This window comes from Boleophthalmus pectinirostris, unplaced genomic scaffold, assembly GCF_026225935.1.
Source record: "Boleophthalmus pectinirostris isolate CB_2022bp ecotype Guang Dong unplaced genomic scaffold, ASM2622593v1 HiC_scaffold_17, whole genome shotgun sequence".
NCBI classification, from domain to species: Eukaryota; Metazoa; Chordata; class Actinopteri; order Gobiiformes; family Gobiidae; genus Boleophthalmus; species Boleophthalmus pectinirostris.
In genome coordinates, this window is record NW_026571115.1 from 13,026,274 (window position 1) to 13,050,153 (window position 23,880).

Here is a 23,880-nt window from a genome sequence, read left to right on the forward strand (position 1 = left end):
CGAAAAAAATATATTACCAACTGTTGTCGAATAAAGTGTAGTAGCCTGAGAGTTGAAGAGGAGAGGCTAGAGTTCTTACCCAGGAGAAGTGTATTTATCATCAGTACAGAACTCACAGATACATTATTATATAGTGTTTATTCCTGTCTAGTGCGGTAGGGATGGGCATGATTAGTCGATTAATCGATAAGCGATCATTAAGAATTTCATCAATTACGTAAATTTCAATCGACAAACCGAATGTAGGTTGCTGTGCGTGGCATAGCTTGACCAAACGTCCATGTCTGGGGACGAACAGGGGTCCGTACATGTAGCTCTCTGCACTCAGAAGGAGCGAGACACAAACAGTCGGTCAGCCTGCAACGTGCCGAAGCACAAATATGTATTTAACGATGACTTGTACAAGAAAGTTCACCAGGACACCGAAAACATAAAAAAGTTTTGCCAGGTGAGAGTAGCGCAATGTCGATGACAAGTCCCCACCTCCCACCTCCCGTACGGTGTCCTGGCTTTGACAAACGCAAATATGGTCACACTAACCTACATTCCACTGAGTTGTGTCGCATCAGCGAACAAGAGCTGTTTTATTTTCTTTGCTTAGTTTATGCAAATTAGCCATGCGGTTATAAGTTTCGTTTCTGTGAGACTTGGGCAAAGCTGCATTAAACACATTATAATGTCAAACAGGCTGATGTGGCTCTAGAGTGGTTACGGTTTATATATCGTAAAGTTTAATTTATTTATGCAGATTAGTAGTGCAGATAGTAATAATAATGATGATCATATTAATATAAAAACATTAATGATTAATCGATAATCAATCGTTAATTCTCCCAACGATCGATTAAGAAAAATCATCCCTATAGTGCAGTCCAATCTGCCTACGCTTTTGTTGTAGGGAGTGTTATACCTCTAATGAGATAGGATAACAAGAACCGAGCTGGCAGTGAGAGCCCCCAGCACAGCACCAAGACACAATTTCTCTAAACACCAAATAGTCTGGTTCAAACTGTGCCCCTGTCCAAAAAGATGTCAATGTATCGACAATCATGCTTTAAAATATAATGCGTAGTCCCTCACATATGACTAATTTAGAGAGGTGCTACTCCCCATGAATATTATAAGACTATGGAGCTGAAGCATTTGTGAATAGTTTTTCCAATTTCTTCTGCCACTTCTGCTGCAAGTACGGGAAAAAAATTAAGTAATACAATTTCATTTTTCAACAAATAACCTGTCAGAGAAAGGAAGACAACCTAGGCAGCAGATGAAAAAGTGGTAGCAACAAGAACAAAACCGAAGAACAAATATTCAAATGAGGAGAAAGTGATTTTCCTCCATTTCCTCTGTCGACAGGAATCCAGAAGCTATCAAGTTTGACACCTGCTAAATTTGTCCTGCTAGCCACGCAACAATAAGCGCTAGCTCTGTTAATAACCCCATTAGCATTTGGGCAGCAGCATGGCTCCGACAAGCCCGGAAAATAAATGGGCGATAAACAGTAGTCCAAAGAGTTTATAGTATTAGTATTTTACGATTTTTGGTTTAGAGGAGGACAGGCACAAAAATAATTGAAATTCAGTCAGGACTACAAAATATATTTTGTCTCTGGGCGTCCATAAACTGTTTTATTTCATGCCGTGAGTAGCTCTCTCTGGAACATTACAAATGAGAAAAGGAATTGGAATAATCATGTGGAAAGTTAAGTTGTACAACAAGCTGGCAATGTCAATAGTTAAACAAATTCATTTCAGTTGTTCAGTTCAATATAAAAATACAAATTCAAACAAATACAAGCTACTGGGCTGTAATTTGGGACTTTGCTGGTCTAAAATAAAATGTCTCTTTATTGTTTCTTTGCATTCTTTAAAAGGTGCGGTGTTTTCTGGTGTAGGACCCATTATCTACTTGTCTCATGGTGATGTTACTGCTTTGTCTAGGATGTTCCACAGTATGACATTAAACAAAATATATCCTGTATTTATTCATTTATAGTGTTTTTATTTGTCAAAACTACCACAAAGACATGCATTATTACTGTGAGCAGATCCAATTCTCTACTGATCTGACCCCAAGGTGACCTGGTGATGTGGCCAGCTCGTCTCCTTGGAGATAGCTGAATTAAATGCCATAATGTGAAACATTCCAGGAAGAAATGTACATAGTCCATGTACGTATCGTACATGGACTCAAGGTGGTGCACCCTTGACCAGAAAATGTATATAGTAATCAAGATATTAACAACAGCACTCTGATAAAGAATTAGGGCTGCAATAAATTATTTTAGTAATGTTCATGTTTTCAGACTATGCTTACACTGTAGGGAGTATTATACCCCTGATGACGTGGGATAAGATGGCAAGAACTGAGCTGGCAGTCGGTACAGCACAGGAATAGAATTTCTCTAACAGCAAATAGTCTGGTTCAAATGGAGCTCCTGTCCAAAAGATGTATTGACAGTGCATTAAAATATGTACAGTCTCTAACATATGACTAATTTAGAGGTTCCACTCCTCATCAATATTACAGTATTATGAATATAGAGCTGAACCATTGTGAATTGTGAATTCTTTCTTCCAATTTATTTTGCAATTTTTTTGTGCAAGTAAGGGATAAGAAGTAGGGCTGCAATAAATGATTATATTAGTAGTTTATCATAGTCAGCTAGTCACTATCATAGTTTATTTCGCTAAATAAATGAAAATATATACTAACTGAAGGCTTCTAGATTGGCTAGTATTTACAAATAAGCAGTAGTATTGATAAGAAATCACAAAATGTATCGTTTTTAACAACACCATCTGATAAGATGGATAGATTTTAAAATAATAGTCTGCAATTAATTCAATAGAAGACTTCAGAGTGTAAAAGTAGTTTTGAAATCCTGTTACATTCTCTTATAACAGAGTAGATATGAGTGCAAGGAAGAGCGTCTTATGAGAAATATTTCAAAACAATATGAAAAAGATGACATTCTAGCTCACAGAAGATAAAGCCTTTGTGATCAGAATGGGACTTAACTCTTCATTGAAATACTATGTAGAGCGAGCACTCAGGGAACACAGCGTACTGCTGGTGTTAGTGACAGAGTCTGAGCATCTCTCTGAAGGATTATGGACTTACAGCAGTGACTTTAAGCACTGCTCCACAACAAAACAGCGACAACTGCCACAGTAAACAGCTGCTCTGAAATGTAGCTTTACAGAGGACACTAGTTTCAATGTGGCCACTGGGTAAAAGAGCAGAAGCTTAAAGGTGTACTCTGTAACATTTTGGCTCGAGGTCTGTCACCTGCATGTTTCAATGGATATGTCATTGCTCTGAAGAGAAGAATGTTCCACAGTATGACATTAAATGGCTCTAACTTACATTTACATTACATTACAATTACATGTGGTTTTATTGCTCAAAAATACATAAAAGAAACAGGCATTCTGACTGTGAGCAGGGTCGCCTCTCCGTAGATCTGACCTGTAACTTTGTCTGGTTTGGTTTCCATGATGATAGAAAGGTTTAATCCATAATGAGAAATATTACAAAGGACACAATAACATCTCCATGGAGAAAAGCGTCTTGATTGACCCTCCACTATGTAACATTTCCACCTGCTTGTCCCTATGGAAATGTTGTTGCTTTGCCTGGACCTGTTTTTAAAAATAAATTGAAAATTGTCTTCTGTGAGCAGGTCTCGGTCTGGTAGCATAACTTTTGTGTCCATGGAGATAGATAACGGCAATAAAAAATACTGTGGAACATTCCAGGCAAAGCAATAAAATTTCTATGGAGGCAAGTAGGTACTCTCCATCAGAAAAGTTACATAGTGCACCTTTAAATCTTGTTATTTCAGAATTAATGATAACAGCCTTGTATGTCTAATACATTTACACTAAAAATGTTCTGAATTACGGACCCCCCTGAGACAGTTGCTCACATTAGCTGACACAGTGCATTACAAATACATGTGTGCCAAATGAGCTACACTAACCCTAATGTCTGTTAATACTGCAGACATGTCCTTCTCAGCAGAGCGCCGACCCCCCCTCGTCTGTGTGGGACCCCCTCTGTCTCCAATCTGCTCCATCATCGCTCCAGGGCGACAGGCAGTGAAGCATCATGGGAACTGTGGAATTAACCACCCTGCAAATATGCCAAGTGTTTGAGACAAGTGACTTCATTCTTTTCACAGTAGACAAGCTGACTCAGCAGTACAAATATCATGGACAGGCAATATTGAGAGATGGTTCTTTAACTTGTCTGAGGATTAAAATAATATATACTTTTGCTGTTTCCAGGCAAAATAGTCAATAAAATAATCACTGTATTTTTCAGACTATAAGGTGCACCGGATTGTAAGGCACATTAAGCAAAACAAACGAACTACACTTGAGACAGATCCCTTGGCCCAGGCATCCACAATCCATTGGCAGATGGTGGCGTAATGTGCCCGGTGTTGCCTCCCTGTCTTGGAGAATATATAATGAACGTGAATGTGGGTGGATCATTTAAGTTTGTTTTTTTTAATTTCCTACGAGGAGGACTCAAATATACATTGAGTAATAAGGTGTTTAATGCAGTTTTGCATACATTTGTTTACATTTTACTGAAATGAAACTTAAAACCACATGGCTCATTTGATAAAAACAGCTTTCTCCTTGTGTGCTGATGCGGTCAGCTTCTGTTGGACACAACCAGAATTAATACAAAAGGCACAAAGGATTATAAGGCGCACTGTTGATTTTTGAGAAAATGAAAGGATTTTAAGCTTGCCTTATAGACCGAAAAATACGTAAAAAAAAAAAAAAAAAGGATTAGAAATTATACAAAAACATGTCTTAACATTTCAACATTTCTAATGAGATAAGTGGACATGTCTGCGTTTTTGTAGCGTGTTCCAGTCCGAGGTGCAGGAGGAGAGCGCAGTACAGGCAGATCTGTATATTCCAGACCTACATGCAGATGGTGACAAGGCAAACGAAAAAAGTCTCTTGCAACCCACCTGAGGGTCGCAATGCAGTCTTTGGGAAACAATGGTTTAGACCAGTGCTTCTCAAATAGAAGCACTGGTCCCCCCTGGGGGGGCGCGAGGCTCCGTCAAGGGGGGCGCGTTTGACCTCGGGGAACATGCTTTTTTATTTTTTTTATTTTGATTTTTTTTACTTTCTTAAGGGCCGTTCACACCAAAGCGTCAAAAAACGCCTTGACGCCTCTATTTGGAGCCTTTGCATTTGAGTTTAGACGCCCCCGACGCGCGTCTTTGACGCCGTGGACGAACGGGACAAAAATACTTGACGCGCGTCCGTTGCCCTGGAAACAAGAGCCCGGTCCCGGTCTTTTCCCGAAACAATGTCAGACCAGACTGAGAGAGACTTTAGTGTTTTTATGACATAAAACATCAGCGGAGGAGATCGAGTCGACGACTGGGGCGTATATATATTTATACTCCACTAATGACACTGGATCAGTCCCGGTCTAGTCCTGGTCTAATACCGGTCTAGTCCCGGTCTGGTCCCGGTCTAGTCCTGGTCTAATCACGGTCTAGTCCCGGTCTAGTCCTTGTTTAGTCTTGGTCTAGTCTCGGTCTAGTCTCGGTCTAGTCCTGGTCTAATCACGGTCTGGTCCCGGTCTAGTCCCGGTCTAGTCCTGGTCTAATCACGGTCTAGTCCTTGTTTAGTCTCGGTCTAGTCCTGGTTTGGTCCTGGTCCGGTCCTGGTGTAGTCCTCGCGATCGGCTCGGTGATTGTGGCGTATATATTTATTCTCCGTTCATGTTTGTGGTTCTCGTTCTGGTTCTCGGGTCTTTCTTCCTGATAATAACGTCGCTGCGTCTCTGGATACTCGTCCCTGATTGGTCGACGCGGCGCGTCTGACGCGAAAAGTTCAGCATTTTCAACTTCTTGACGCTGACGCCTTGGACGCGCGTCTTGGCCGCTGATGCCAAAACGCTGAAGACGCGCCGCGCTGACGCCGAAAACGCGCCGCAAAAACGCAGGACGCTCTAGTCGCGCGTCCACATAGACTTTACATAGAAAGTGGACGCTTTGACGCTTTGGTCTGAACGGGCCTTTAGAATAAAGTGCAATTGCACTTCCACTACATTAGGGGGCAGTGGCGCTCTCATTGGCAGAGTGTGCGCAGGGAGCATTCGCTCGGTGGTGTAGGAGTTTTGTTTGCACTGAGCATGCGCGCTTTGCACACAGCACAGAGTTTGAGTATGAAGTGTAGACACGAAGTGTAGCAGATCCTCAAGTGACACCATGAAAAAAATATTTAACAGGGATGAGAAGACAGGCGGAGAGAGACAGAGATAAAGAGACAAACGAAAATCTCCCGAAAGCTAAGATGAGGAAATATGACGAAGCGTATGTAGCGCTTGGCTTCACTGTGACTACGGTGGGAGACGAGGAAAGACCGGTGTGCTTACTGTGTCTAAAAATGTTGGCAGCGGACAGCATGAAGCCCAATAAATTAAGGCGTCACTTAAATACATTACACCCCAATCACTCTGATAAGCCGCTTGAGATTTTTCAGCGAAAACGTGCCGAATATTGCCGACAATCATCCCGCTTTGTGACTGCTACTTCAGTAAACCAGCGAGCGTTGTTGGCGTCATATAAGGTGGCAGTGTTACGCACAGGTGTACTTATAACAATTTTATAGACAAATGATACTATCTATAGTCACGCGGTGGGGGGGGGGGAATAATTGAGAAGACAGAAAATAATTGAGAAGCACTGGTTTAGACTAACAAAGTAGTCTACACACAGTATATGTAAACTGTGGATTAGAGTTTATCCATATAGGTTTACAATTTACTGCATTAAAGCACAACAATGATCTTTAAATGTTCTTATTCACAAAGAAAGTAGAAGTATTTGTGAGGACATTGCAATCGTACACTAGTCACTGGTCATTTTGTATACCTCAAGTCCACTCAGTTAATCGATAGTTCAATGTTACAACATGTTATATAGATTTTTCTAGCTGTTTCAATTGCCTCTTTCTGCAGCAATGCTACGCTTGACTGTTTACCAATAAGAGTGTTGTGGTGCATGTGGTTGGAAGTACAAATCTCACACATCTGTTGTCATTGGGCAAGGCATTTCCCCTGGTTAGTCTATGTATGTATGAAAAATGTTAAAGTCTGACCATTTAAGAATATGTGTAACAGATTAAAAGCAATTTAAAAAGGTCCAACTCATCTTTTTTTTTTAATGCTGGTACTTGCTTGAGTATTTTGCTTCAGAACTAGTGTTCAGCATCTGAATATTGATTTTGTTTCATAAGCTTACTAGAAATACACTGCTGAAATAAAACTACTGACATCTCAGAAGATAGTAGATACATAGCAAGTGCACTATCACCGCCTCTTTAACCAAACAGGGACTTGACAAAGGGCATTGTGGGTAAACCAGAGGGGAGAGGTCGGGCCATGTTAACACAGTGAAGCCAAAGGAGGCGGTCCAGCACTATAACTGTCTCACGACTTAAAGGAGAGCTCTAGTATCTGGAGGAGGAAGTGTCTGGGGAGAGTGGTGTCAGTAGTATGACAGATTTCAAGCTGAGTGGTAATAGGAGAGAGAGAGTAGTGAGAGCTTGAGCCAGAGCTGAGGTCAGGGAGCAGGTAGGAGCTATAACACAGGAACCGCAGTGTAAAGCCTGTACAGTCAATGGACAAAACTGTCACCAAGTCAGATACAGAGAGGCAGTATGCTTTTTCTAATAGATCTATTTTTTGCTGGAATCAAGGAAAACTGCACAGGAAGAAAAAATGTCGAGGGGGACTAAAGAGATAACTAAACGCCACACATGTGGGGTCTGGAGGTATGAGGAACAGTGTGATTGGTCTAACAGGTACCCACCTTACACAGCCAAATGTTTGGAATCAGAAATGTCAGGCTGCTATTAAGGCAGTCTTTTGTGATGTCACCAGCTACTTGAAATTGCAACAGTCCCTGAAGGCAGCACAAACTACAAATCTTCCAATTTGCTATTAAAAGGGAAAAAAACAACAACTAGGAACAGTTGATAATGCTATTAAAACACTGTTAACCTTCTCAAAGTTGTATTTAGAGTGATTCATACATGTTGGAGCAACCTTTAATCATTTATTTTCAAGATGCTGTATTGTTGATCAACTCACACTGCTCCTCCTGGATCTGAGGTTCGACTATCAGCCGGATTCTCCTCTCCAGTACCCTGGAATAGACCTTACTGGGGAGGCTGAGGAGTCAGGAGTTCGGGTTCAGGGCCCTTTGCTCAGGGCTGTCCAGTCCCTGTATGACCGGAGCAGGAGCTGTGTTTGTATTGCCGGCAGTAAGTCAGACCTGTTCCCAGTGGATGCTTTGTCACCAGTTCTGTTCATTGTATTTATGAACAGAATTTCTAGGCACAGTCAGGGGCCAGAGGGGGTCTGGTTTGGGGACCACAGGATTTCATCTCTGCTGTTTGCAAATGATGTTGTCCTGTTGGCTTCATCAGGCCAGGACCTGCAGTGTGCACTTTTGCAGCCGAGTGTGAAGCGGCTGTGATGAGGATCAGCTCTTCCAAGTCTGAGGCCATGGTTCTCGACAGGAAAAAGGTGTCTTGCCCTCTCTGGGTGGGTGGACAGTCCCTGCCTCAAGTGGAGGAAATCAAGTATCTCGGGGTCTTGTTCACAAGTGAGGGGAGGATGGAGAGTGAGATTGACAGGTGGATCGGTGCAGCGTCTGCAGTGATGCGGTCGCTGTATTGAACCGTGGTGGTGAAGAGGGAGCTGAGCCCAAAGGCAAAGGCGAATGCCTCGGGGTCCCCCCTGGAGGAGCTGGAGGAAGACGTCTGGGAGTCCCTGGTTAGACTGCTACCCTCGCGACCTGGCCCCGGATAAGCGGAAGAAAATGAATGGATGAATGGATGGATGAATGGATGGATGGATGCAGGCTTAAGCAGAATATGTGTACTTTAATATGAACATAAATGAACTCAGAAGTATGGCTGAAATGACATTTCATGAGGACAAATTATTGATTTAAAACATTCAATGCACAATTTAGTAATCAATAATTGTTATCTGAATTATAACTTATATATCTTGGGTAACACTTATGAAAGCAATACCTTAATTAGCTTAAGTAGTTCATTAGTTTAATGACTGGCTCAGTAACTGCTTAAGTAAGAGGTTAGGGTATTAGTCACTAAGCCTGAGTCATTCTTAATAAACTGTTCATTATATATCCATGCTATATTTAGGTTGTAAACAGTGTAGTCATGACAACCAAATGAAATAACAAAATTAATTTAGACTTGCTATAAAAAGCTTTCCGTTGGTGGCCATACAGGCTTGTCAAAGCCTGATCCCATCAGATCTCAGAAGCTAAGCAGGCCAGGTCTGGATAGTACTTGGTTGGGAGACCACAAGGAATTCCAGGTGCCACAGTCGGGCGCCAGTGGCAAAAAACTGGTGTTGTGCCCTTAGGCAAGACACTTCACCCACATTGCCTAGTATGAAAGTGGTGTGTGCGTGAGTGATGGTGGTGGTCGGAGGGGCCGATGGCGCAGATTGGCAGCCTCACTTACGTCAGTCTGCCCCAGGGCAGCTGTGGCTACAATAGTAGCTTACCACCACTGAGTCTGCAGTGACTGAATAATGATCTGTAAAGCGCTTTGTGTATGTTGAAAGGCGCTATACAAATCAATCCATCAATCAGTTAGCATATTTTAAACTTATCCTATGATTATATTAAAAACAATCAAGATGGCAATGGAAATATTAATTGACTCATCTAATCATCAAAAATTAATCTCTGACTAATTGACTACAACAGAAAACAAACTGTTATGATTGAATTCCATCCCAAAAAGATGCCAGGGGAGGGTCTTTGCTCAGAGGAGGACCTGCCTGTTTGTTGGCCAGTCTGTTGCTGGGTCAGTTAAAAATAGTTCCAGTATTGAGGCTAATCTGTGCAGATGGGTAGTGTGCAGATGGGCGGTGTGCAAAAGGGCGGTGTGCAATAATAGAATATATAGTCCTAGGAGAGAGACTGGTTTTGCTCCACTGTGTTCTGCCATATCTGTGTAACACATGAGCAGTAAGGCTGGGAGTTTCAATACTGACTGCACTGCACGTACCCACATTCTCTTTTCCATTCTCTATTTTAAAATACTAATATTTTTGAAATACTCCGTTTGGGTCCATCAAGAGCATACAAAATTGTCCCCTTCTATTATGATATACAGGCCCATATTACTCTGTTTTTTCATCTTTGTTATAATGCTGTTTCCTCATCAGAAACATGAAGTTGTGTTTTGTTTCATTCACATGTTTAACACACAAGCCCTGTATATTTAACCTTAAGGAGTTCTTCTCTAAAACAGAAAACACTGTTCCACCTTGTGATGTCATGTGGTAATACAGAAAGTGCTCCATTGTGTTTTTAAACTCCACACATCTCCTCTAAACTAAAAGTAAAAAGTAGCTGTTAACTACTTCTTCATGACATCACAAGGTGGAACAAAGCATTTTGAGCTATGAAGATGTAGACAGACTAATAATATAGGGTTAATCAAACATGTGTGAATGAAACAAAACACAACTCTAGGTACGTTTTATTCAGGTAACAACATCACAACGCGTCTTTGGTGTCAGTGCCCACCAAAGAGCAGAATGCTATTAGGAAATTGGCTTTGTTCGTACAAAAATAAAAATTTACCAAACCCCAGACAATCTTGATGAAGTGTACAAAAGGTATTCAGCAAGAAGAATATATGATTAACTCAATTTCAACAATAACATCAGATAAAACCCTATAATTCTAAAGGGGACAAAATCAATCCAACATTTGTTATGTATTAGATTAGATTCCCACTTGATGTCTGCTTTTAACATTTAATGAGAATGGGGCCACGGAGAATTACAATTGTTATAATGACAGACTTTTTTGTATAATTGAAACACTCCTGAATGCACCACACCTACTTAGACCTTTTTTACAGTCCAGTGGTTCTGAGACCAGATGGTCCAGCCTAAACAGGGACAAGGACGGGGCCAAGGCTAATATGGTTTCTTTATATGATGTCATACTATCACATGTCTATGAAGGTCATACAGGACAAAGAAATCACTAAAACAATTGCATTAGAAAATAATATCTAGATTAGTCACTTATTAAATATTTTGTATTACACAAAATTGACTTACACAATACCTGGATTTGTGTTTTGCACATATCTTACAGTAACCCTTTATTATTAGGCTGTCTACATCTCAAAAACTCAAAATACTCCACCTTGTGACATCATGAAGCAGTAGTTTTCGAGTTAGAAGTCACCTTTTACCTTTAGTTTAGTAGAGATTGGCATTTCCAAGGTAGAAATTATTCAAATGATTCTAGTGAAAGTGTATGGATTTTAAAACACAATGGAGCACTTCCTGTATTATGGCTTGATATAACATGGGTATTTTTTTTTGTTTGTTTGAGACAAGAATTCAGCCTTAATAAGCAGGGTTTGCGAGTTAAATTTGTGTAAATGATACAAAACAACTCCAGGTATCTTTTGATGAGGAAACAACATTTGAACAAAGATCAGAAAACAGCGTAATATTGTCCCATTAACAAACATTTTATCTTGATTAAGAGTAGATTTGACTTGTCAAGGAAAAACATTGTCAGATCATTTTACTTAACAAGTAAATTAAGATAAAATATTCAAAATCCTAGTGGCCTGTCACAACATATCAAATTATAAGCTTCCTTCATTTAAATGCTTTGTTTTGTTGCAACAGCTAAAAAACAGAGGGAACTACATAGACCACAGTCTTCTGTTCCATTTCAATGAAGACAGTAGGAAGAAATAAGTTAGAAAGAACCTTGAATATTGTGAGAATATCGTACTATGAGATCTGCATAATAATTATGCATTGGTCTTGTAGTGCTTTTCAGGAGGCTTAAAATTGCATTACTTTGTTTTTTCTTCAGTAAGAGAGGTACCAATTTGCGGTATAAATCAATCATTCTTTCATTTAACTTTTTAATTCGAGGACAAAAACAAACAATTAAGACAAAATGGAAATGAGCTGATTCTGAATGCAAAAACCGCAACAACAGAGCCAAGGACGGTCTCTCTAGTTCTCCACCTTCTTGGATCCACTGCATGTTTTGTCATTCACCTTTTCATATCACCAGTTTTGCTTTTTCATCCCTCATGCTTCGCTCTCCATCAGCAGCAAAAATAATAATAACAGTCCGTTACATCATATGAAATTATAAGATCCTCCTAAATTGAAAGGTCCAGTATTACACAAAACTGACTCCTGTGACCTTTAAGCAATATTAGAACGTTGTAACCTCCTCAAAAACATACCTGGAGTTGTGTTTTGTTTGTTTAGTATCTCAGCTGGTAGAGAGTGTGTGCACTGATTCGGTTTGAATCCTTCTCTCGACATAATAAATCATCTTTGGTTGAGCAGTTCGATCCACTGAGCCACAGATTGGAACTTCCACAGATGATTACCGTCACTGTGTCCTTGGGCAAGACACTTAACCCATCTTGCCCACAGCGTCTCCGTCACTAGTGTATGAATGCGTGTGTGAATTGGTGAGTGCCTTGAAGGTGGAAAAGCACTGTATAAAAATGTGTCCAAGTTTATGTTTGAGTAATCCTTTATTATTATTACTCTGTTTACATCTCCAAAGCTCAAAATACTGTATTCCACCTACTCCACCTCCTCGAATCCACTACATGTTTTGTCATTCACCTTTTCATATCACCAGTTTTGCTTTTTCATCCCTCATGCTTCGCTCTTCAATTTCAGCTGTAACAAAAATAATAACATGGCTTCTCTCACTTCCTGAGCTTTCTCCTTTCGGCAACTCGGAGCATGAAATCCCCTCCACGTTCGAATGGGAAAAATAAATCTTTTTTCCTGTCACGGCGTGGAGTGATGTTGCTTGTAAAATTTGCTGTGAATGTGCTCAGTAGCCATCCATTACACAGGGGCTGGAGAGTATTTCAAAATGCCCCATAAGGACTCCGGCAGGATATGTTAATGATGACTTGACAGTATTTTAGAGCAGAGCCAGAGGACGAGATAACAGGGCACTTATCATTGAAGCGCTGACGGTAATTACGACCATTTGGAAGGTATGGAGCAGATCTAGAGCGGCGCTGTATTCTCCCACAGGCCCCAGAGCACCCGAATGCGTCACTTAATTTGCAATTAGCTACTTTGAATGAGTGCAAAATAACAGTTGATTTGGCCCGCTGTCCTCTTAATGAATTCAATTAGCGGAGAACGCTGAGGAATTAGAAACAATATAAGGCTATGACAGGACAGCACGCATGTCCCATAGGAAGAGATAATACATCATTAGTGATCACATAAGAGTAAACAAGTGCCTGTCTTGTACACATACTAATGAGTCATAGAGTTTATACTATTACTACTACACATGGGAGATATCGTGCGTTGTGGGTGAGCTTCATCATAGAGCGCTTTGTTAATTAATGATGCAGTCCCCTCAGAGCAGCAGATTACCACAGAGCAAAGCAACAAAGGCGTGTTGATTACATACAGTATTATGCTATCTATATTTGAACATGACAGGGAATATAATAACACCAGTTCAAGCATTAAGATAGTGGGGAAATGAGATTGTATTAGTTAAATGAAATGTTTTTTTTTGGTATTCAATATTCAGTATATTCAGTATTTAATATTTTGGGGTTGGTGATATGAAATTAAAACAGGACATTTCTAGTTAAATTTTATCATTAGCAGATTATGAGTTTTCCCATCTCTATTAGGGGTGTGCAAAAATATCTAAATATTGATATACCGTGATACTAAATGTAGTGATACCGTATGTTTATAGTGGGCTGCTGTATCGATATATCAACAAGAATATTCTGTCTTATAGCAATTCTTTTGTGGTGGCAATAAAATTGTGTTGCTTATTTAGTGGAAGGAAACTTGTTTATGCAATACACTTGGCATATTCACCGTTTTGATTTGTAAAACAGATGTATTTTCATATTAACTTTACCCTGTGGTGGTGCAATATAACAGTAATTACAGCCAAATACAGTCGTCCCTCGCCATATTGCAATTCACTTTCTGCGGTCTCGCTGTTTTGCTGATTTTTTAAGTGCAATTTTGCATGCCTTTGTTTACAGTGTATGAACGCGCATTGTGTCCCTCTCCCTGCATCCTGATTGGGTAAGAAACTGTAGATCATTGTCAAGCAATCTCTTCCGCGCCATGTCTCCTGTACAGTACAGAATTCAGCTGTTCAGCTGCCAAATTTACATAAATGTTCGATCTCTAGCAGTGTGATTCTGAAGCGCTGTATATTTGTGGGTTTTGTCGGGGAGAAAACTCGCAATGTCGACAAAACGTTCTGCACCGACAAAGGCACCTGTGGTCACACTTAAAAGGCAGAGGAAGATGCAAACCATCGCACAAAAAGTTGGACTTCTGGACATGCTGAAAGAAGGTAGAAGTTACACGGCTGTGGCAGAGGACTGCACCGGGTCAGGTACGGGCAAATAGTTGCTGAAACGGGCGGGTTTTAACGTTCTGGGATTTTACAGGTGGGTATGTGGGCAGGTAGTGATTACACACAGGAGGGTCAGGACTAAACCAGGTCTAAACCAGGACTAATCTTGGACGTAAGAGAGATATCACAGAATCGGGGTGTACACAAAGCGCGATCGGGTGACGGCCGCTCTTACATTCATGAGGTGCGGAGCTGAGCCGGTCCTTTCTCCTGCGGTCACCTCTGACCCTTTCCCGACAGTGAGTCCTGTCTCAGTTCTGGTTTAGTCCTGGTTTAGTCCCGTTTTAGTCCTAGTTCAGTCCTGGAATCAGTTCTAGGTTAGTCCTGGGTTAGTCCTGGTTTAGTCTTGATTCAGTCCATGGCGTATGAAGTGCAAAAGTCTGATATAATCTCGGGTGGATGGGTGGGTGCAGTGTTGTACCGTGCGGGTGCAGGTCTCTAAACATGGGCCCGTGCAGGACTCTGCGCTGTAGGGCTCCATTAGGGAATAACAAAAATAACATAAGGACGGCAGCAGCAAGTTTTAAGAAGGATGCAAAAAGGGTTATAACTGTCCTGTCTGAGAAAAGTGTATAAAGTGTGTGGTGAGGGGTTTTACAGCCTTAAAACAGATATAATCACTGTAAAATATAAAGTTGACTACTTTGCAGATTTCACTTATCGCGGGTTATTTTTAGAACGTAACCCCGTGATAAACAAGGGACTACTGTACTCTGTATCGTATCGAATCATGAGTGACCCAGTGATTCCCAGCCCTAGTCTCTATATTTATTGGGTAAAAAACTGCTATGCATATAATCCAAAAATGTTCCCTTTGTCTTCTTTTTACATTCGCAAATTTGGTTCTTTTTAAAAGACAATAAGTTAGAGTGGATGTTCGCCTCTTCCAGCCTCTCCAAGTTGCAAAGTGCTTTGACATCTTTTTGTCCAAAACTTCATTTTAATCCAAAACTAAATTTTGTCTGAACATGCCTCACAGCTAACAGCCGAAGCATGTCAACAGCCTTTCCTTTCCTTTTTGTTTTAAAAAGAACCAGCGTTTGTGAATAGTACCTTTGTAGTTTTGACCCTGCAAAAATATTCTGAAATGCGATGTGATGTTTGATTTGATTGCATACAGTTTTGGTGAGACTGGGCTGGTAACAGAGATCTAACATAGATCTGCTGTGAGATCCAGGACTTTAGCTCAAACCCAAACTTCCTGCAGAGAGTCAGATGGTGCAGACTTGTGGGAAATGCTAATCTCTGAGACAACATGTTTATCCTCTTTGGCAACTGTGAATACAGTGAAAAGTGAAAGGGCCAGAAGGGACCACGGCAGCATTTTAACACAGGTTTGATAATGGATGTTTGCCAGAAGAATAAAATTAAGAGTTCTGTTTATCTTGAAGTTTGAGATGGTATGGTTATAAATGTTTAAAGGTTCACTATGTAACTTTTTGGTTAGGGGTCTGTCACCTGCTTGTTTCTATGGATATGTCACTGGAATGTTCCACAGTATGACATTAAACTAGCTCTACCTTACATGTATTCATTTGCAGGTGGTTTATAGCTCAAAACCGTCAAAAACCTACAAAAACAGGCCTTCTGACTGAACGGGGTTGCCTCTTCACAGATATGACCTGTATCTTGGTCTGGTTTTGTTTCCATGAACATAGTTTAATGTCATACTGTGAAACATTCTAGGCGAAGCAATAACATCTCCACAGAGAAAAGCATTTGATGAACCCTCCACCAGAAAGGTTATACAATGCACCTTTAAAATGTATTGTCATCACAAAAATAACAATTAGAGGTGTAAAGCAATTCTGGGTGAAGTTTACATGTTTCTCCCCATGTCTTGATGGCTTTCCTCCGGGCGCTCCAGTTTCCCCCATCAACCTAAAACACGCTACACATGACTCCAGGAAGAACAGCTGATAGCTAAGGTACAATGCATCACTCCTGTTAATGTATATTGTGCACTGTCCCTGTCCCATGAAATAATTTTTTTTTTTTTCTTTGTCTTGTCATGATCTACTTCTGTGTCAAAATTCATGATTCTATGTGCATATTTTTTTTGGTTGTTTGGAGGCACTGATGGGACATTTTGTTTATTTTTGGAAAATGGAAATAGCAAAGTTTTAACAGTTGGCAAAATGTTGGGAGTTTTCATCATGGTTCACTGGGTGAAAAGTAGGTGAGTTAGTTAGGAGAAAAATAATCATAAGAAAAGAAGGAATGAAAGAATAATATTCTGATATGAGAACAATGTTCCACTTTTGGCCAAAAAAAATTATTAATTTTCGTAAACCTCTGGCGCATTCCTACATCATGGCAAGTGTCCCTGGTCACCACAGGTGAGTCTGTCTATTCTGAATTGCATATCCCTGTTAAAAAAAAAAAAAAAGATATGGTTGGCTTCTGAGCCATGTTCTTTTTATTTTTCAGTCCCTTGGTTTTAAAAAGAGGTGGGCAGCATAGTTAAAGATTGCAATCAAGTAAGAGTAATGTTATTTCAAAATAATGCTACTCAATTACAAGTACAAGGTGGTCAAAGAAATGATTCAAGTAAGAGTAAAAACTTAACTTAAAGAGTAACTGTTGGGACATAAGTCAATGTAATTGGAGGGACAGATAATTTAATACTACCAGCATAAAACTTTTGTCACTTGTAGATTTACTCACAGTGGGAAGAGGAACCAAAACCTTTACTCAAGTAAGAGTATTGTTACTTTAATTTTTAAAAATGTACTCAAAAGTATGCAGCTAGTAAAACGTACTATTTCTTTAACAAGTTACTCAAGTAAATGTAACTGAGTACTTCCCACCTCTGCTCCTTTATTTAACACTGATTTACTTCCAATTTATAGCTGTAGGTCTGGTATTATACAGTTTTTGCTATAAAAAGTCTTTAAATGTAAGTTGTTTAGCTCAGTCGAAACTTAGCCCACACTTGCATACATTCATCTGCAAAAAATATGAACCAAAACTTAACAAAATACAAAAGGTAATGATCTGGTCCCACAGCCCACCGTTATGGTCATTATCACAGCAGCAGACGAGTGAAGCAGGTCAGGAAACACAACCCCTGGTCCCAAAGTAAACAGTGAAATAAAGCTTCAGCATCATGCTTCTAAGGGTATTTCTTCACTCCTCTCAATTTTATGCAAATCTCTCAGTATATAAATGGCAGCCTGGGCGCTTGGCAGTGGAAAACAGCAATCATCACTCCATGCCCGGTGGGCTCGTGTGTAATGAGAACAGATCTGTGGCAATAACACTAAATCTGTGCTGGTCTCAGGCAGGAGCAGGTTCACATCGCAGGACTCTATACGCCTCACATTTTTCTCTACACCAAATGGGGCCATGCGCACGGTGGGGGGGCTGAGGTGGGCTGAGCGGAAGCAAAAGCAAAAGAAACATGAAAAATGCACAAGTTGGGAAGGTGCACTGTGTAACTTTCTCGTGGAGAGTTCGCCACCTTCACAGCGCAGGGTTTAAACACCGGGCGTTTTTCTCTACACCAAATGAGGCCGTGCGCAGGGTGAGGACTGAGGTGGACTGAGGGAAAACAAAAGCAAACGAAACATGAGAAATTTGCCAGTTTAAAGTTGCACTGTGTAACTTTCTCACAACTTTCTTCAAGAGAAAAAGGGCTCAGGGGCCGAGGTGGGCTGAGAAAAGCAAAAGAAAAGGTGGGGCTTTAAAGATGCACTGTGCAACTTTCTTGTAGATTTCCACCACCTGCTTGTCTTCGTGGAAATGCTTTGTTTAAATGTCCCACAGGACGGCATTAAACTTACCTCTTTCCACTAAGATGAGGCTACAATGCCTCCAGGCAAAGTTACAAGTCAGATCTGTGGAGAGACTAACTTACTCACTGTAGGTATGCATGTTTTCGTAGTATTTTAGAGCAGTAAAAAAACACTGTAATTGAATAAAGTAAAGTTGGACAGTGCACCTTTAAAATAATTTTGCCTACTAAACTTTCAGGTAACTTTTGTGAGTGTCCACTACCAGCTTGTCTCCATATGTCATTGCTTTGCCTACTTCTCTTTGGCAACTGTGAACAGAGAAGTGAAAGGGCCAGTAGAGACTCTGGGAGCATTTTAGAGCAGGTTTGAAAATGGACGTTTGCCAGAAGAATACATTAAGAGAAAGTTTCACTTATGTTTAAAGTTTGAGATGGTATGGTTAGGCATGTTTAAAGAGTACTGACAGAAATAACAGAGGTATTTTCAGCATTACAAAATTACTACAGCAACTGGTGACAGGTGCTGATTCAAAAGAAATGTAAATTACTATTCCACATAAATTGACTGATCTGTCTATTGTGGATTGTGTCCCTGAAATAGTTTTGCCTGATATGAAGGTGCACAAGTTAACTTTTGTAGTGGAGTGTACTACCAGCTAGTCTCCAGATGTCAATGCTTTGGCAAGTTATGGACTTGATCTGTAGAGACTCAACCCCTCCCACAGTTTTCCTGGTATTCTTACAACAATATATACATCTCAAATAAGATGTAATATAGCTGTCAAGTCAAGTCATTTATACAGCACCAAAGTGCTTTACATCATGAAACACAACATAATAAAACAAAAACACAAATATAAAATATATAAAATATTACATAAAAGAGAGACTGGATACACAAAGATAATAGTCTTAAATAGAGCTCAAGGGCTGCTTGCAAAAATGTGTTTTTAGGAGGATTTTAAAGTGAGGTAGGGAAGAGCAAGATCTCAGATGAACAGGGAGGGTGTTCCAAAGCTTGGAGGCCACAAGAGCCAAAACTCGGCCTGGTTTTGAGGTGGGATGGCGGGACGGACAGTAGGCTGAGAGAGTTAGACCTGAGAGACTGAGGGGCAGTGTGTGGGGTTAAAAGATCAGTGATGTACTCAGGTGCAAGTGAGTTGAGTGATTTAAAAACAAATAATAAAATGTTAAAATCAATTCTGTATTTAACAGGTAACCAGTGGAGTTGGGCTATAGGATGGGTGTAATATGGTCTCTCATTTTGGAACCAGTGAGCAGTCTGGTAGCAGCATTTTGGACTAACTGTAACCTATTGAGGGAGGATTGTGGGAGGCCTGAATGGGAGTAGTGCGTTGCAGTAGTCCACTCTATTTGTTACAAAAGTGTGTATGATTATTTCAGCGTTATTGCGTGTCAGGATTGGTTTTAATTTGAGAATTTGTCTTAGCTGAAAAAAGCTACTTTTAACAACATTTGAAATCTGTTTCTGAGAGTTTAAAAGAGAGTCCATAAAAACACCAAGGTTCTTTGCAGAACTGTGCAGATTTGTGGCAACAGGCTCGAGGTCAGATGTGAGGGTGTCAGTGTAAGGTCCAAACAGAATAACTTCAGTTTTATTTTCATTTAGCTGGAGAAAATGAAAGGACATCTAGGTTTTTATTTCTACAAGGCAGGTGTGGAGTGTGGCAAAGGATGAGGCATTTTTTGGGGAGACAGGAAGATATGTTTAAAGCCATACTATGAAGTACCATCATTGGGGCTTCATAGGGACAAATGTGATACATATGTTTTTTTTCAATCCATTTTGAGCAATGAAAACACATGTGCAAGTGGAAGATGGATAAGTATAATGCAATACTGTGTAACATTCTTTATAGGACCGTCTTGTCATGTTATAATGATGTATCCTCATCCTCATTGTTTTGTTCATTTCATTGTCTATCTGTCCATGAATCTTCTTTGTGTTTTTAAAGTCCATTCACCGTCACAGACTAGAGCTCTACTACACAGTTAAACAGTTTGACGCTAGTTGAAATTTTTTTTGAGTTTCATGTTTCAGAATTAGAACCTGAAAAGTTTTATTGCTATTTTCAGTGAACAAAATTCCCAAACTAAAAATCAAAAGGCAAAAGGACAAAGACAACATTGCATAAAATAAAATTAAAAACTCCAAATACAGTCAAATAACTGTTTAGAGATATAATTACTTAATTGTGCATTGTGTAACTTCTCTGGAGGAGCATCCATCAAATGCTTTTCTCTGAAACATTCCAGACAATGTAATTACATTTACACACAGTTTGGTATTAAACCTTTCTATTTTTGTGGAGACCAAACCAAACCAAGTTACAGGTCAGATCTGTGTTCTGTTCAGGCATTCTCTTCTCATACAGAATACCTGTTTTTCTAGGTATTGTGAGAATTAAAATAACTAATTGCATAAATTTAAGGCAGAGCATTTTAATGTCATACTGTGGAACATTCACATCTCCATAGAAACAAGCAGGTGACAGACCCTCCACAAGAAAAGTTACACAAAGCACCTTTTATATGCAATATCCAGTATTTCTAGGTTTGATGGAGCATGTTCAAATAGTACATTTGTTGTTGTTTTTTCAAAAAATGACAGAACAAAATGTTATGTTCTGTTCTGTTCACTAAAATAAAGTGTCCAGAAGAGAAAAAAAGGTTGAGAGAGAAGCTTGTGTGTCCTCAGAAACAAAACAACAACAGAGATGAATTTGAGATACGGCTAAAAGGGACTTGTGTTTTGTATGGGATGGACTTTCTTGTCATTTGTCATTTTCCTGAAGCAGCATCATAGGAGCAAGGTCAAACAAACCTGACTCATGGCCTGGTTAAAATTCCCCTCCGCTTCTGTTTACTCAGAGCCCCTCGTCAAGGCAAACAGAGCCACTACAGGGCACTGCTGAAGGTGAATGAGGCCCGAGGAATTAAATAAAGCTGCATTAGAGGCAGGTTCACAGCAAAACAGAGGTAAGCACAGGTCCCCCAGGAAAGCTCACTGTGCAAGGCTAAGGCTCAACGTGACTCTGAAGAGGTAAGGGGGCGGAGGCACAAGAAAGTTTAAAAACAAAAGAAAAGCAAGCAGGTAAAATTTTGATCAGGGATGCATATTAGGTAGATTGTGTAAATTATATGGTGAAGGGTCCATCAGATGCTTTTGTTCATGGAGATGTTATTGCTTTGTCTGGAATGTGTCACAGTATGGTATTAAACCTTTCTATCATCATAGAGATCAAACCACACAGTGTTACAGGTCAGATCTGGGGAGAGGCAACCCCACTCACTGACTTATTACATGTTTTTCTAGATATAAAACCATCTGTAATTTAATAAATGTAAGGTAGAGCTGCTTAAAGGGCCCATCTCATCCAAAATAACTCTTTTCACATTGTATCTTCTGCACATATACAAGCATAATTTGGGTTTTTGGAACATCCATTACACAATAGTTATGAAATCTTACTGATTTCTTGGAGACAATCACAGACCAGGAACTATGAAAAGCCGGCTATTGCTCATCCCCCCGCCGGTCCTGAGAAAGCACAGGCTCCGCCCTCCAAACGTGACATAGGCTCTGAGTGAGCCGCCCTTCCTCCGCCCATCTCAGGGAGGGAGGGGGAGACAGGTGTGCTCCCTGATAACGGGAGGAATAAACTTTTATTCATCATAGGCGATACAGTGTGTTCAGCCGCATGTGTTGGACCTGGAATCGGACGAGGACTTGGAGATGCAGGAAGTGCAAGCACCGTGTCGGCATCAGCTGAACATTACTGATTGGTAAAGTATTACTTTTGTTTTAGGTGTTCATGTGGGAATTGTCAGCCGATGCGGGGTGGAGGCGATGGAGTGGGGGAGGGTACGAAGCGCCTTCTGCTACGTCAAACACGATATAGGTGTAGCTGGCTGTGTCATCATCGTTGTAGCAGGCTTTAGTTCATTGTCACGTGGGAGGGTGGCAGAAATATGTTGCAATTTGTTTAAAAAAACATTGTATTAATCTAAAAAACACTTTGGCGACATATACAAGGCCCACACATCCCTCTCAGAAGGTAGAAAGCTCTGAAAAGTTGATTTTGCATGAGATGGGCCCTTTAATGTCATACTGTGGAACATTCCAGTCAGAGCAATGACATATCTATAGAAACAAGTAGGTGACGGACCTTTAAGAGTGATTGCTATTTGTGAAATTTATAATTAATCAGTAAAACAATCAAACAACTGTATAAATGAATATGGTGCACATTTCGTAGTCTCGGTGCATCAGCAGACAGAAGGTCAAGATCAGGAAGGAGTCCGATGGTCCCATGTCAGGGCAGTTTGATTGGGTGAAGGGGGCGGGGGGTCTCCTCTGTGACTTGCAGTCTGGACATTGCAGCTGACGTCCAGACAGGAGCCAGATGAATTCTGGGAACATGGGGTGTGATGGGTCCTGGAGGATTTTAGTGCCTCTTCTGACAATGTGCTTGCCTGGGATTCAGAATATACACTCTTTCTGTACTGTAATCTACTGTGGAAGCCAATCAGGGACATGTGTAGTGCGTCAATATCAAAAGAGATATGGCTGCTGATACGAGGAAAAAAGAAAGGGGAAAAAATCACGTATACTGCAGAATCAATTGCCCATGCGTCAAGGAGCCTGGTTTGAGGCAACAAAGAGGCAGTAGTGACCAGACTGATATCCCTCATTTCCATAGTGTCAGTTAGCAGTAGCAATAATCATAATCATATTTGTATTTGATTTGTGAAAAATGCTGTTGAACCTGATAATCATAACATATTGACAACCTGCATTAATGACATGGCAGTTGGTGGGAATAGTTGGAAACAGAAATGTTCAATGACACCAAATGCAGAATAAAACAAGAAAATATGCATCAAAATTACAATTATAATGCTTTCCTGTTTTTGCATAAAATGTCTGGTGTATACTGTGCAGCCCAGCCACAGATAAACCAATATACACAGATATCTTCACATTAATTCACTGCAGTGTGTGTCTAGTCCCAGAGCAGCCCTGGCTCAGGCCTACGGCGATATCAGCTTCCCTCCTTAGTGAAGGATCTGGATCATTCACCTCTGATATACAACGCATGAGGACTACAGCCCCCCAGGCCGTCACCGGGGGCAACCCCACACATGAGAAAGAAACACAAAGGGGACAGCACTCATGAGACCACAGTTTTAACAGTGAGACTACACTGAAGGTTTTTGGTGTGAAATTGAAAATTGCTGTAAAAAGGGAGACACTGTTGTTAAAGTGCATTTTCAGTTAAAGAGTTTTGATATTCTGCTCCATCTCAGTGCAGCCTCAATAAGCACAAGCTCAGGATGAAATCAGCTTTACAAATTGTTTTTTTTGTGTGTATTCATTATCATACAGTGTATCAATACTTTTTTACAAATATACGTGTTTTGACTGGATAATATAAGTGAAAGAAAGTTTTAAACAAGGACCAACCCAAAGGAGAAGAGAGGATAAAATGGACTCTAAATTAAATAAGAAACTTTGCATACCACTTTAACAGGATCGCGTTCCAGTTTGAGCAAAAATTATGTTGTGTTTTCTCATTTACTCTTAGCCAGG

General features: G+C 40.3%; 1 protein-coding gene and 1 pseudogene across 1 annotated transcript in view; one reads left to right on the forward strand and one right to left on the reverse strand.

Moving 5' to 3' along the window:
* The window catches only part of asic2 (acid-sensing (proton-gated) ion channel 2), a 673,491-nt gene that overhangs the window by 542,539 nt on the left and 107,072 nt on the right, over positions 1-23,880 (reverse strand). The window lies entirely within an intron of this gene.
* On the forward strand, positions 9,298-9,414 carry LOC129408778 (5S ribosomal RNA; annotated as a pseudogene).